Here is a 14229-nt window from a genome sequence, read left to right on the forward strand (position 1 = left end):
TGTCTGTTGCATGAATCTCTTTTCACACATACTTTACAGTCCCAAAGGGGAAATCATTTCAAATGAATGGAATGATCTTGCTGGTTATCTTTGGTGAAAACAGCGAGTACCTGGCAACTGATACCCGTTGGTAGTGAAGAAATTGGTTACTACAACAAAAACCTACAATCTGCAGCAAAGACCTAATAAGAACAAGCATAGATACCTGCTTGTCCTTCTTAATCTAGTGTGCAGCAGAATAGGACACACATTGAGTTTAGGGTGAACACAACTTCTGTTGTGCTTTCTACTAAACAGAGAAAAAAGTATTCAAGACAAGCTCCCAATGAACTTTTAGTTCAACAACATCTTTTTAAATATAAGCAAATAATAATTAATTACAAAGAAAAACCATCAAATCGACAGGCCTGGCAGCAAAGGAAAGCATCTTCTCTTCCCTATCAAATACTTTTTAGTACAGAAACACTCTATGAATCGTAAGAAAATGTCTGAAAATGAGAAAATTTAACAAAGTTTTCAGCTGTTGTGACATAACATGTTCAGATGGAGATTTCTTTATGGTGAACTTGAGTTTTGGGGCAGCTCGACTGCCAAACCAACTTTCATTCCTGGGGCAATTACTAAACATGAATGAACTAAAGTGTGTGTGTGTGTGTGAAATGGTACTGTGGCATTTGTCTTCAACTCTCTTTACATACTCTCATGTTTATTTATTTCTATATACTGTATTCAGTATATACTGTGAATCTATGATGTGTCTCCACTTTTCTTCCTGCCTTTCAACTTATTTGAATCTACTTTCTTTTCTTAGTAAAAGTTAACGTGTTCCAGGAAAGCAGCTTCATAAATATGCACAGTCACACTCGGCTGTCTACACGTACAACAAAGGAAGAAGACATTAAGATTCCTGCACATGCTCTGAACTCTGGTCAGGGATGAAGACAGACACGCGCACACACACACACACACACACACACACACACACACACAACCCATACATAAATGCAGTTATTGACAAATTCAAAATAAATTGTTAAACTCACACTTAAATACATGCACATAAAAAAATGAAAATGCACATAGAAAGAGAGCAGAAATAATCTTAGTAAAATGTCATAACATGTATTTAATTAAGCTACAGGTTGTTAAACAGCTGATAGCTCCTGATTAGAGTTGAAACAATCAATCAGTTAGACTGAAAGACACTATGATTCAACTGTCTGTCTCTTGAGGGAAAAAAAATGACATCATTTTTCTCAAAAAAAACCGTCTTCTAGCAAACAAAATGTTTATACACACATACACATCAAAATACCCTGAGATGCACACACCCACAGATGCAAATTAAATGAACACAGATTACATGTTGCTCCTCCTCCTCTACAAAGAGCTGTTGAAATTTGCCCGGAGCTGTAAACACCAAGTCAGGAGTCTGTCCAGATGAGAGGTGATCTTATTACATGGGCGCTCACAGCAGGCTATCTGATCTGAGGCTTGTGTCAGTCACCTAATGATCTGGAGTGAATATGAGCTGTCTATTGCTTCGCGCTGCGATTTAGGTTAGACAATATCAAAATACAGCCTGTATTTGTTTGATTTTTAATTCAATTGATATTTGCTGTAAATATATTTTTTTTCTTTTCAGTAAATAAATAAGGCACCAAATCTTTGAGCCATATGTAATTTAAAAGAATGAAAATATCTAATAAAAGATTTGCTTGAGTACTGGCAGATATATTCAGTATCCATGGATCAGTATCAGTTTTCACAAGCCTGTGATTGTTAAAACCAAGCTGTGATCCTAAACAAGTAAATGTCCTTTTGATAGAAACAAATGGAAACACGAATCACTAAAGGCTAAAAAACTGCATTTTTAGATCCAAGGTTTTGGTTTGGAGCAGTGGGTGGGACTGAGGTGAAAATGAAAGGTTTTTCTCCTCAAATGCCACAGAAATAAATCCTTAGAAAAATAATTCCATCGACTTCAGTAAATTTCAACAGGATTAAATGTGTCTACGTGTATGTGCGTGTGCAGCGACGAGAGAAAGGGAGGCAGAGAGAAAGAAAGATTCCCAAAGGGGACACAGACCGTGGCTGGAGGCCAATCATACCCAGCTGACCACAGCAAGGAGGCCTTTAGCTCAAAGGTTAATACAACATGAATTGATTTGACACACTAATAAGTGTTAGGGACAATGTTTCCTCAGGACACACCACACACACTTAGACACAGTCTCGCTGTGCCATTTGCACCAAACTACTGTAAATATGGACAGCTATTCCAGATAAACCAAAAAACACACATACACACACACATAATTAACAGAAAACAGCATGTGTGTGTGAGTGCATGAGTGCTATGGGGCCCCTTGGAGAGTATTATATAACATTACCGCTGACATATCAAATGATTTCACGCACCTAGAGGCAGGACAATCAAGCCATTTGTTCAGTGGGTCAAAAATAGCCACCTCCTTCGTTGCCATCTACTATTACTACAATTACTACCACAACTACCATTAAGTTGTATATGTACAACAGCTTGGCTTTAAGAGGCCACAGAGTTCAAAATGATCATAATACATCTGCACATGTTAATATGATTGTTGATCATCATAAGTAAGTTTTGGGGCAGCTGCTGTATTTTAATGATATTACACAGTTCTGGGACAAAAACACACACACTGGAAATTCGAGATGAAGCAAAATTTGGCACTGAATAAATAGTGCAGTAGCTGCAGCAGGACTATCATACCAGTGTGTAATTTAGTGATATATTACCTCTGTACTCCATGAAGACTAAACCTGTTGATTAAATGTTAAAATGAGGTTAGGTTACACAGATGAATAAAGAAGTACTGACATTGATGTTTTGTCTCCAACACCATTTGTTTGTTTAATAAATGAAAGAAAATACTAGTATATCAACTTAAATGTTCATATATATGTATATATACAGTATATATGTATATACTGTATATATAGGAAAACATATAAAGATCAGTTTGTAAGAGTGTGTAATCTAAATGTAGTGCTCTCTGAAGAAGGCATTTAATGCAAAGCTAAAACTATTAACCAATAATTGATTAATGGATCAAAATAAAATTTATGTTAATAAACACGTTGTTTTATTTTTTAATGCCAAAGACTCATTGGTTGCAGCTTTTCAAGTATAATTATCAGTTTTCATAATCTTTAGTTACATTGTTTTTTATTATCTTTTACTGACCAATTGATCAACCTTTAAATAAAGAACATAAAAACTAATAATAATCACGAATAATCATTTGTTGAAGCCTTTATCAAATTTATTCTTCACTGTGTATCCTCCCTTGTGTCATCTTTCCATTATTCCCACTCTAACCACCTACCTTCAGCACAAACTGGGGACAAAAAGAAGCAAAGCAACCAGATCAGCTGTGCTTGGAAACCAGAACAAGGAACAAGAGATGTGATCTCCAGTGCCTCTGTTACAACCCTGCCTGTTGTCATCGGTCCCTAAAGCCTGTCCCTACTTCAGTTAGGACAGAATGAAAGACATACAAATATGTAGGAGATGAAAAAGGAAACTGGACAGAAAGAGCATATGCATGCACACTGCATGAGGAATATGAGCAGGTCTATTATAAAAGTATTGTGTAGCTTAAAGGGCTGCTGGTGCTCCAGAGGCTTTTAAAATGGTGGTTTCACATTTTATACAGATCTGGCCCAGACCGCTGCCACCTTAGACTGCGGACCAGTCCCCAGCTTCAGAGACGTCTGGCATCAGGGCACTATGCTTGACAGTAAAAATGCTTTAATGTGAGGTTATATGTGTGTGTGTGTATAGATATATAACATTAACATTATATATATATATATATATATATATATATATATATATATTACATATGGAGAGAGTGATTAGAGAGAGAGAGATTAAAAAGAAAGACAAAGCCCTGTGTGGACAACACATATGTAACCAGAGCCTGAAGCCACAGCCATGACCTCACTGGGTTTTTCCACACACACACATATACACACATACACAAGACACATAGTGGGTCCTTGGTTAGCACACAGTCGGCAGAGCCTGGCACAGCAAGAGCCGGCTTCTATTCAGAGTCATGCATTGTAATCCTACACAGTGTGATCACACAGGCATGCCTCATAGTGCAGAATGCTAATCTAAACTAAAAGACAGGACACAAAGAAACAGCCAAGTGACTTGTTTCTGATGGGTGGAGCAGCGGATCAAATACATTTTGATCTTTGACTGAGGAATAAATGTCTCAGTGTTTCCCACGTGAGTCAGCACAAACCAAACTGAGTTGCAGTGATGCTTCTAAAATTCCTTATATAGTGAGGGGAGGTAAAGGAGAAGCATTTGAGCTTTTTATTCAGTTGTAAAATTAGACTTTTCTTGAGATACATTGTAAAAAGGTTAACTCAAGGTCACAATCTGCATCATAATACTAGGTCAGTATGGACATTTTCACTGTCTAACCATGACCACATTCAGATACAGTTGGAATGGGCTGTCTGGTGTCATTTGTAGGAGACACATTTGGATAATTCCAGATGTTGATAACACAATCGTAGAAGTGAAATTGAAAAAAGTGAAGTGAATCCTATTTCTCTGATGTAAATTGGCCCCACTGGCAGAGTTCTACATTTTCAGGAAGACTATATAAAACCTGACGAATAACTTTAAAAAATAACTTCAACATGATAATATTGCAGCAGCAAAACATAAATCTCTGAATGTCATTTTGACACATTTTGCAGAACCTTTAATACATAATAAACTCTACTTCTGCATGACCTGCAGAAACAGTAAAGCACAAATTCTAAGCCCACACATGAGAAACACAGAGAGCCGAGTTCATCTTTCCAACTAGGCCAACACCTGTTCTGTACTTCACTGCAGTTCTCAGTGAATCAAGCAGCTTAGATCATTCTGTACATTGCACTGGAAAAACTGCTGTCACCCAAACTGTGTAATGTGTGTGTGTACTCTAATAAAATGTTGTGCAGATGACAAGATGTAGTCCTGTGTGGGTTGACTGTGGACTGGCAGCACTTTTCCACGAGTGCCTCAGCACTGATGGCTGTGTGCCATCAAGTTTGTGTAAAATACTACAGGCCCAAAAAGAAGCATTTTAAAAGTTATAGTTGATGTTTAGTGATTTTTTTTTAGGAGGATAAAGGCCCTACCTGCCACTGTAGATAATACGTTGTCTCGTCTGTCTGTCTTTATGATGTTCCCAGAGGAGTTGATTCCATCTGTGGAGACAAAAACCAGTGAATTAAAGTGCAGCATACACAATCTAAAATAACAAGAAATGAATCAAATCCATTTTGTAATTGGCAGTTCTAAACTCCAAGCTGGACCAAAGTGATGTTGCTTATATAAAATCTTCCCTTCTGTCAAGAAAACATCAGTTGCAGGCCACCATAATAAAGTGAGTCTGAGAAGTCGTTGTATTTCAAGGTGGCAGCCAACAGTGGCTGAGAAAAGTTAGAGATGACTTCATGTTCGTTACAGGCTTGTATTGGCAGACCTGGCCACCTGATGGGTGTAGCTGGGTCAATCTGGGCTGCTCCTGTGACTAACTCAACCTGTCAGCTCTAAAATCTGACCCAGATTTATACAGATGGATCACAAACATGTATGACAGTACTGGCTGAGCCAGCTGAAACAAAACACATAAAACCTCAGCTATAAAAGTAGAAATGCAGCACATGTGAACTTAAAAAACCTCTAAAATATTCTCTCTTCACCTTTATGTGGAGGAGAGTGTGGTAAACCTGCTGCTGCTGGTGAACATCTGCTTAGCAGCAAAACCTCCACTGAGGTGAAACACAGGGGTCAAATGTGTGAATAATATATGAGAAATGCCTGATCAGGAATTAAGTTTGTGACTCACACTTGAACAAAACCTTCAGTTGTCTTCCTTAGTTTAACAGGAGCCAAAAAGTAGATAGATCGCAGTGTCTACGCACTCAGAAGTGACTTCACGATTTTGTTGTGATGTTCCGGTGCTGTTGTGCGCACTCAGCGATTAAACCTGAGCCAACACCTGCGCAGGTAACTCGCACCACATCTTCGCTCCTCAATCCAGAACCTCCATATAAACACTGAGCGAGAAAAGACTAAATCTACTCGAACAGCAGCCCTCGTCACCACCGATGCCTACCTTGAAAGACACAACGGAACAGGTCACACCTAAAAGTCTCTTCAGACGGTCCGCTTCCGAACACCTGAAGATAATCCAGCTATTGTCGAGCAGATTCCGGTGCGCAAACGTTAAACCAGCCCGAAAGGGAGCGAAGCCTGACGGGAGGTGATGGTGAGATCCGCTGGTGTCAGTACAGAAGAGGAGGAAAAGAAAAAGAGACTTATCGGAGGCAAGTTGCCGAAAACAAAGTCCGGCCCCTCAAGTCCTGCACCCTCCCCTCTGCTCTCCTGCTGACAGAAATAGCAAGCAAGGCGGGCCCCACCAAAAATAGTCCCGACTTCACACGGACCTTCAGAACTATTGTTTTCCTGCTCTGACTGTGTCCCATTGGGTGCGCACTGCAGCCAATCCGCGCGTGGCTCCTTTCAACTTGTACAACAGTCTCTCAACTTAGTTTCCACAGTGTGAGGACTTGTGCCGAATAAAATAATGGCCCCAACACTGTGGCTCCATCTGCTGTCAAAAACCTCAAAACCAGTGGTGTTACAGCAAAAAGCAGTGTGATGCTGTTCTGGGGACCTGACACCGTCCAGAGGCCAGTTAGAGGTCCCCAGAAAAAATATCAGCTGGTTCACATTTCCACTTTTCCTACTTCCCATATTTTTGCACTGAACTCTCCAAAACTTGGTGCTGCTACTTCATGACTAAACGTTTCCAAAATCACAAACAGCATGCTCAGTATTTCTGTCCAAGTGAAACAACATTTAGATTCCCAAACTGAATGCAGCATCTAATTTGTTAATTCTGGCTCTAATAAAGTAATACATATGACCTGGAAACTGATCAGCTAAGCACTTTTACATGAAACCACATGTATAGAGGCTACAGACATTTTCTCAGGAAACAAAAATCTTCTCTTGAACCTAATTTGGTTTCCTTTTTAATTGTGATTTCCTGCCAGTGAACGGGTATTGGTGGTAGTAACAGCTGCAGCTATCTCAAATAAAACATACTCCGAAAATTGAACATCGCAAAACTGTTCAAATAGACAAATAATTCACTGACAGGATTATAAAAGGTGTTTAAGATTCCAGTGATTAAACAAAATCAACAAATGAACTTTTCTACGAACGAATGCTTATAGCACACCCTGTTCAGATAATGTTACATTTCATTTTGGAATCACTTATTTTCAAATACAGCTCATTTAACACCACTGCAATAATCATTTTTACAATCTAAAAACTTGCCCACCTTGCGTAACATTTTATTAACAAAAACATTAAGTGAATTACTTCACTATTAATCTGAGCCAACAAATAGCCTGTGTGATAACATTGTTTTCACATCCTGGACAACAACAGAAGAAAGCCTGTTGAAAGGGCCCACAGGAGGGGAAATGTTTGGAATACCTTCTGTTGGCCTAATAACAATGTCATATATTACTGAGCTGTTTTACTCACTCACTCACTTTTCATTCACTGAAATGACTAAAACTGCATACCACAACAGAACTAATCTCTGAGATTAAAACTGTTATCTGCTGTGGGAATAACACTGCGGGACTGAATCAGGATATAGTCAAGGTAATTCAAGTATATTATGGTAATGTAATATTGCTAAAACAGCCACAGTGAGTTCTTGTTTGCAGAACTGGGCCTCAAACATGTCATTAAACCATGATTTAATTATTAGTCTACCCAGAAAATACACCAAGGGCAATAAAAATATTCAATTCTCCTAGTATTTTTGAAATTGTATGTACAAATCTGTACCCCCTGTTGTTAGACCACCTAATGCTGGGCACCCTGAGCCCATGTAGGAGGAAGTAAGGCATCCTGTCTCTGTAAACCACAGTACTCAAACACTTGCACGTATATACACTTACACAAACCTATAATGCATACGTTACTGTGGTAGCTTATATGACGCAGGACAATGTTTTGTCAGTTTTTCTGGTCCAAAGTCTTCCTAGAATCAAGTCGCTGTTTGCAACTGCTCACACATTGTGAGTCACACACACCCCTGAGGTGTCACGTCACATACACAGAGACAAACACAGTGTGGTCAGCACATTAAGAGTCCTCAGTCCTTTCTGTGATAAATTATAAATCCATAACTACTGCAAAGTCAAATTCTGTAAATCAATATACAGTATTTCTTGCAAGATGAGACTTTCATGAAGATATTTATCTGAAAAATGTGTAGAATTGCTGTTTAAGAAATTCCAAAAAAAATAGTTATTTAGTTGTTGCTAGTGTTAAAAATAAGTCCTTATGGAACATGGATTTTTATTTATTTGACAGAGGCACTTAGGTACTTTTTAAAAAATTTTAAATCCTCAATTTTTGTCCCCTTCTATTTCTATTTCTATTTTTTTTTAAACTTTTTTCTAAAATTAACTCTCTTTCCATAATACACGTTTTTCGGGGCAGAAACTGACATTTATTATGAGTTTCACTAGTGCCTTTCAGTGTTTTCCCCCACTTTCAACCGTCCTTTTGTTTCCACAAAGCAAAAGCGTAAACGTGTGTTTATCCTTTTTTCCGATCTCATCGTCAGCCAGGTCAACAACTGATGGTTCAGACCAATATTGAAACCAAGAAGCGTGCCTCAGTCTACTGCTGGTGGTGCTCCGTCGTTCACTGGCTCATCCTCGGGTGCCTCTGTGAACAGGGGGAACCCAGCACCGTTCCCAGAAACCCTCACAGTGTGGGTGTACACAGCTATACAACTGTGTGTGTGTGTGTGTGTGTGTGTGTGTGTGCGTGCGTGTGTGTGTGTGTGTGCGTGTGCTTTCTGTTTGTGATTGCATGGGTCTATACAAAAGTGTGTGTGCAAGCATATATGTGTGTGTGTGTCTGTGCACATGTGTGTGTATGTGGTTAGCCCATTCAATTACACAATCTACCATGCAGTCTGAATCACATCCGGTTTCGAGCTGAAAATAACAAAACCACAGGGTGACAGAAAAGCAGCACAACAGGCAACCGCCTACAGTTAGAGAGCCATACATATACATACACACACAGTCAGTCCAGCACTGGTCAGTTGGTATTTTCCACAAACAACAGAAACAGAACTGGTGCCCATTTGCATGTTTTACCCTTTGAATGCTGAGATTTTAAACCAAAAACACTGCTCAAAAAGTCTAAAATGCTCCACACTATGTATTGTATGTAATTGTAGGAAGTAATTAAAAAATAAATTCTAAAATATATTGGTTTGTTTATACAGTATGGAAGGGATTAATACAGGCCAGTCTTTTCTGTCTATTTCAAGTTCAAAGTAAATCCCTTCAAATTCAACACCGTTACAAAGACAGTGGTGAGCGCTGAACATTTAGGGCTACAGCTCAGGTTGAATGCAAAACATCTGGAACTGAATCAATTTTCAGAAGGACTGTCAGTCATTTTTTAATGCAAATTATACTGAAATGACACAGTTAAAAACAGTCAGTATGATGAAGTAGCTTTTTTGTCAGTATTATATGAGGCAGGATGTGGTCCCATGTGTGCTACATACTGTAGTTACCTCCCACCTGCAGAGATGTAGTGCCGCTACAACAAAACATATAAAGTGATTCTTCACAAAACACAGTATGAAACAGTATAAAAAACTAAACTGAAATCTTAAAAATTAGCTCCTTTAAAACAATTTTTTAGGGAACATATGTGTGGGTCTGCTGGTGCTTAACATTTTAAAGCCTTGGCTTCTTTTATTAAACTAAAAATTTGAGAGAATCTTTACAGTCTTTAACATGATGCATTTCCCTGGCCCCTTACCCTAATATCACAATTATCACAACTAAATGCCTGACATTAACCCTTAGCCTAACCTTAACCTAAACCTAATTCTAAAATTAACCCTAAAGTCTTAACTCTCAGTTTTCAGAAGCTGTGAAAAATAACCTCACAATGGCTTTGAACTAAAATCTGTACACACAATCATATATTATAATAAACATACAGTGGGTACGGAAAGTATTCAGACCCCTTTAAATTTTTCACTCTTTGTGTCATTGCAGCCATTTGCCAAAATCAAAAAAGTTCATTTTATTTCTCATTAATGTACACTCAGCACCCCATCTTGACAGAAAAAAACAGAAATGTAGAAATTTTTGCAAATTTATTAAAAAAGAAAAACTGAAATATCACATGGTCATAAGTATTCAGACCCTTTGCAGTGACACTCATATTTAAGTCACATGCTGTCCATTTCTTCTGATCCTCCTTGAGATGGTTCTGCTCCTTCATTGGAGTCCAGCTGTGTTTAATTAAACTGATTGGACTTGATTAGGAAAGGCACACACCTGTCTATATAAGACCTTACAGCTCACAGTGCATGTCAGAGCAAATGAGAATCATGAGGTCGAAGGAAAACTGTCCAAGGAGCTCAGAGACAGAATTGTGGCAAGGCACAGATCTGGCCAAGGTTACAAAAGAATTTCTGCAGCACTCAAGGTTCCTAAGAGCACAGTGGCCTCCATAATCCTCAATGGAAAAAGTTTGGGACGACCAGAACTCTTCCTAGACCTGGCCGTCCAGCCAAACTGAGCAATCATGGGAGAAGAGCCTTGGTGAGAGAGGTAAAGAAGAACCCAAAGATCACTGTGGCTGAGCTCCAGAGATGTAGTAGGGAGATGGGAGAAAGTTCCACAAAGTCAACTATCACTGCAGCCCTCCACCAGTCGGGGCTTTATGGCAGAGTGGCGCGACGGAAGACTCTCCTCAGTGCAAGACACATGAAAGCCCGCATAGAGTTTGCCAAAAAACACATGAAGGACTCCCAGACTATGAGAAATAAGATTCTCTGGTCTGATGAGACCAAGATTGAACTTTTTGGCGTTAATTCTAAGCGGTATGTGTGGAGAAAACCAGGCACTGCTCATCACCTGCCCAATACAATCCCCTACAGTGAAACATGGTGGTGGGAGCATCATGTTGTGGGGGTGTTTTTCAGCTGCAGGGACAGGACGACTGGTTGCAATTGAAGGAAAGATGAATGCGGCCAAGTACAGAGATATCGTGGAAGAAAACCTCTTCCAGAGTGCTCAGGACCTCAGACTGGGCCGAAGGTTCACCTTTCAACAGGACAATGACCCTAAGCACACAGCTAAAATAACAAAGGAGTGGCTTCGGAACAACTCTGTGACCGTTCTTAACTGGCCCAGCCAGAGCCCTGACCTAAACCCACTTGAGCTTCTCTGCAGAGACCTGAAAATGGCTGTCCACCAACGTTCACCATCCAACCTGACAGAACTGGAGAGGATCTGCAAGGAAGAATGGCAGAGGATCCCCAAATCCAGGTGTGAAAAACTTGTTGCATCATTCCCAAGAAGACTCATGGCTGTACTAGCTCAAAAGGGTGCTTCTACTCAATACTGAGCACAGGGTCTGAATACTTATGACCATGTGATATTTCAGTTTTTCTTTTTTAATAAATTTGCAAAAATTTCTACATTTCTGTTTTTTTCTGTCAAGATGGGGTGCTGAGTGTACATTAATGAGAAATAAAATGAACTTTTTTGATTTTGGCAAATGGCTGCAATGACACAAAGAGTGAAAAATTTAAAGGGGTCTGAATACTTTCCGTACCCACTGTACATACACACAAAGACACATTTCATAACCCATGGCACCTTAACATTGATTTACGTTCATATCCTGGAGACTTACCTCAAATTTAACCATAGCCACCCTTTGCCTAACCTAATATCGCACCCTGATCTTAACACATACACAAACAATCTCAACATCATCTCAGAATGATTAAATCAGAAATCTGTTTCTAACGTCAATACTTTAGTACGCTGTGCATCAAACTAAAGCGACTTGCTTATGACTGTAATTTACAGTCTGTTTCTGTTGTATCTCTGTGCAGTATCTCTGTGTGTAATATAAGGAGGTAGCAAATAAAAACATAACTTTAAACATAATTCAGGGCCTTTAGGGAAAATGTACTGTCAAATAAAACTTAAATATGAACATTGTGAGTTAATTTAAACTCACCACTCTGTATTGGGAGAACTGCCTGGCTGTTTGAATGTGTGTGAGTTGGGTCAATTGGTTAAGTGCTAAAGCTCTATACACATTTGTGTCTGATACTTTATCTCCCATGTGTGGACAGTGTGTCGTTGTTAAAAAGCACAGCACATGAACTTGTATAAACATGAATAAGCCTGTTTACGTAACACAGAAGGGTATGACCCTTATTTCCACTAATTATGAAACACAGTGGTCTCAGTACACTGTTTTAACACAGTTAAAGCACAAGCAGACACTATCTGTAAAATGAAATTAGTAAGTATGGAGGTTTTAACTAGATGAAATGAGGGAGTAAAAGAAAAAGGAAGGAGATTTGAAAGATAAATTTACTAGTGGAACAGAAGAAAGTCCAAAAGAGAATAAAAGGTGGTGAATGGAGAGGCAGGGTCAGTAAGAGAGGGGTAATAGCAGGAGAGAAACAGAGAGAGGCTGAGAGCACTGTAATAATGTTTGGCCTTGGTCTGCCAGCGGGGTCCTTCCCCTAAAGAAGCCGACAGGAATGTGAAGAATGCTGCATGAGAAGAAAAGTGAAGGAGCTGAGGAGAGAGGGAGAAAACAGAGGAAGATGACTGAAACGTAAGAAAAGCAAAGAAAGAGGAGGGAGAGGTAGAGGGGGAAGAAAGTAGGATATCTAGTGTGAGATGAAAACCGAAAGAGGCCGACTGAAAGATGAAGCCAGGGAGTACTATGAGGAGGGGTAGACAGAGGGCTGATTAAATACAGGAACAAAGAGAATGAAGATATGAAAGCAGAAAGATGTTTGGGAGGAAATAACATTATTATAGTTTTTGTGTTTTTATTGTCGTGCATGCAACCATGTATTGTGTTTACCTACGTTCATATACGTGTGCTAGTGTGTGTGTGTGTGTGTGTGTGTGTCCGTGTAATGTGCATGAAAGTGATTATTAGGGTGTGGTTGGTGCTCAAACCATGTGTGACCCTCCTGCTTTGTGGACAATAACGCAGAGAGTTATTCCAAATGCCAACTACACAAAATGCTGCGACTGAAGAAAATGATACATTGAGCCTCTTGAGACTAAACTAGCTGAAGACAGAGTCACAGCAATACCCTGCAAAACCATAACACAGTAAGTACTAATTACGCTCAGATCACAAACTGTTGTTTGCCATTTGTCTTTCTAAATGAAATATTATGATGCCATAGAAATCTATAATGTATGTGAGTAGGACAGTAGGACCTGTCTAGGAACAGACGCATTTGTCATTTAGATCAAATGTTTAATTGAATGAATAATGGAAATAATGTGGTATATTATGTGGTACCCAATAGTCACCCTAATACTATCTTTCTGTTCTGCAGTTTGCTTGCAAGCCTGAAAATGTATGACCCAGACATATTTCTTTAAACAATATGTTTCCAGTATCTGTTTATTTGTTATGTGGTTCAGAGTCTGACACATTGTAAGCCTAAAATATATATCCACTTTAGAAAAACATTTTACTGTATGTAAAGCCTACATACAAATGGAAACTCAGAGAACAACACTGCACTCCCTTAAAGACACATAAGTATGTTCTAAATGTTTCCATTGTAGGGAGAGAAAAGAGATCGAGCTGGTGTGTGAAAAGACCAGCTACATCGAAAGCCTTGGTGACATGAACAGTCCACAGCAACACAATGGATTGCTGACAGACACTTTCCACAACAGAGCGACAGTGTCATGTGTGCTGTCATCACTAACCACTGCTGACAGGCAGCATAAAGAAGTAATGTCACTTATTTCTATTATCCTTTTCAGTCTCTGGAGTAAAATTACAGAAACCGATCTATTTTACACTTTAAATATTAAAATTAAAATTGCACTGCCTGAAAAACGCAGGTCCTCAGCCAACAGATCCAAGTTAAGTAGCGCAACTGAATCTTTTGACTGCACAAATATCATCTCAGATTCCACTCCAGAAACACCACATCAGGAAAGATGGAGATTAACACCTACAAGTAAAAATGGTATATGAGTGAATTACAGTCTCTTTTCCATGTTTGATCTGGTTACATTGAA

The 14229-nt window shown here is 39.1% G+C and overlaps 1 protein-coding gene across 4 annotated transcripts in view; it reads right to left on the reverse strand.

Moving 5' to 3' along the window:
• Positions 1-14229, reverse strand: part of hdac7a (histone deacetylase 7a) — a 61465-nt gene that overhangs the window by 31437 nt on the left and 15799 nt on the right. For 2 of the 4 annotated variants that reach the window (XM_026331966.1, XM_026331964.1), the window contains exon 2: positions 5197-5265. The gene's annotated coding sequence lies outside the window, so the exon portion shown is untranslated. Of the gene's footprint in view, positions 1-5196; positions 5266-6179; positions 6403-14229 lie in introns of those variants that run through there. The other 2 variants (XM_026331963.1, XM_026331968.2) reach the window with 2 other exon arrangements.

This window comes from Mastacembelus armatus, chromosome 7 (assembly GCF_900324485.2).
Source record: "Mastacembelus armatus chromosome 7, fMasArm1.2, whole genome shotgun sequence".
In the NCBI taxonomy this organism is placed as follows: domain Eukaryota; kingdom Metazoa; phylum Chordata; class Actinopteri; order Synbranchiformes; family Mastacembelidae; genus Mastacembelus; species Mastacembelus armatus.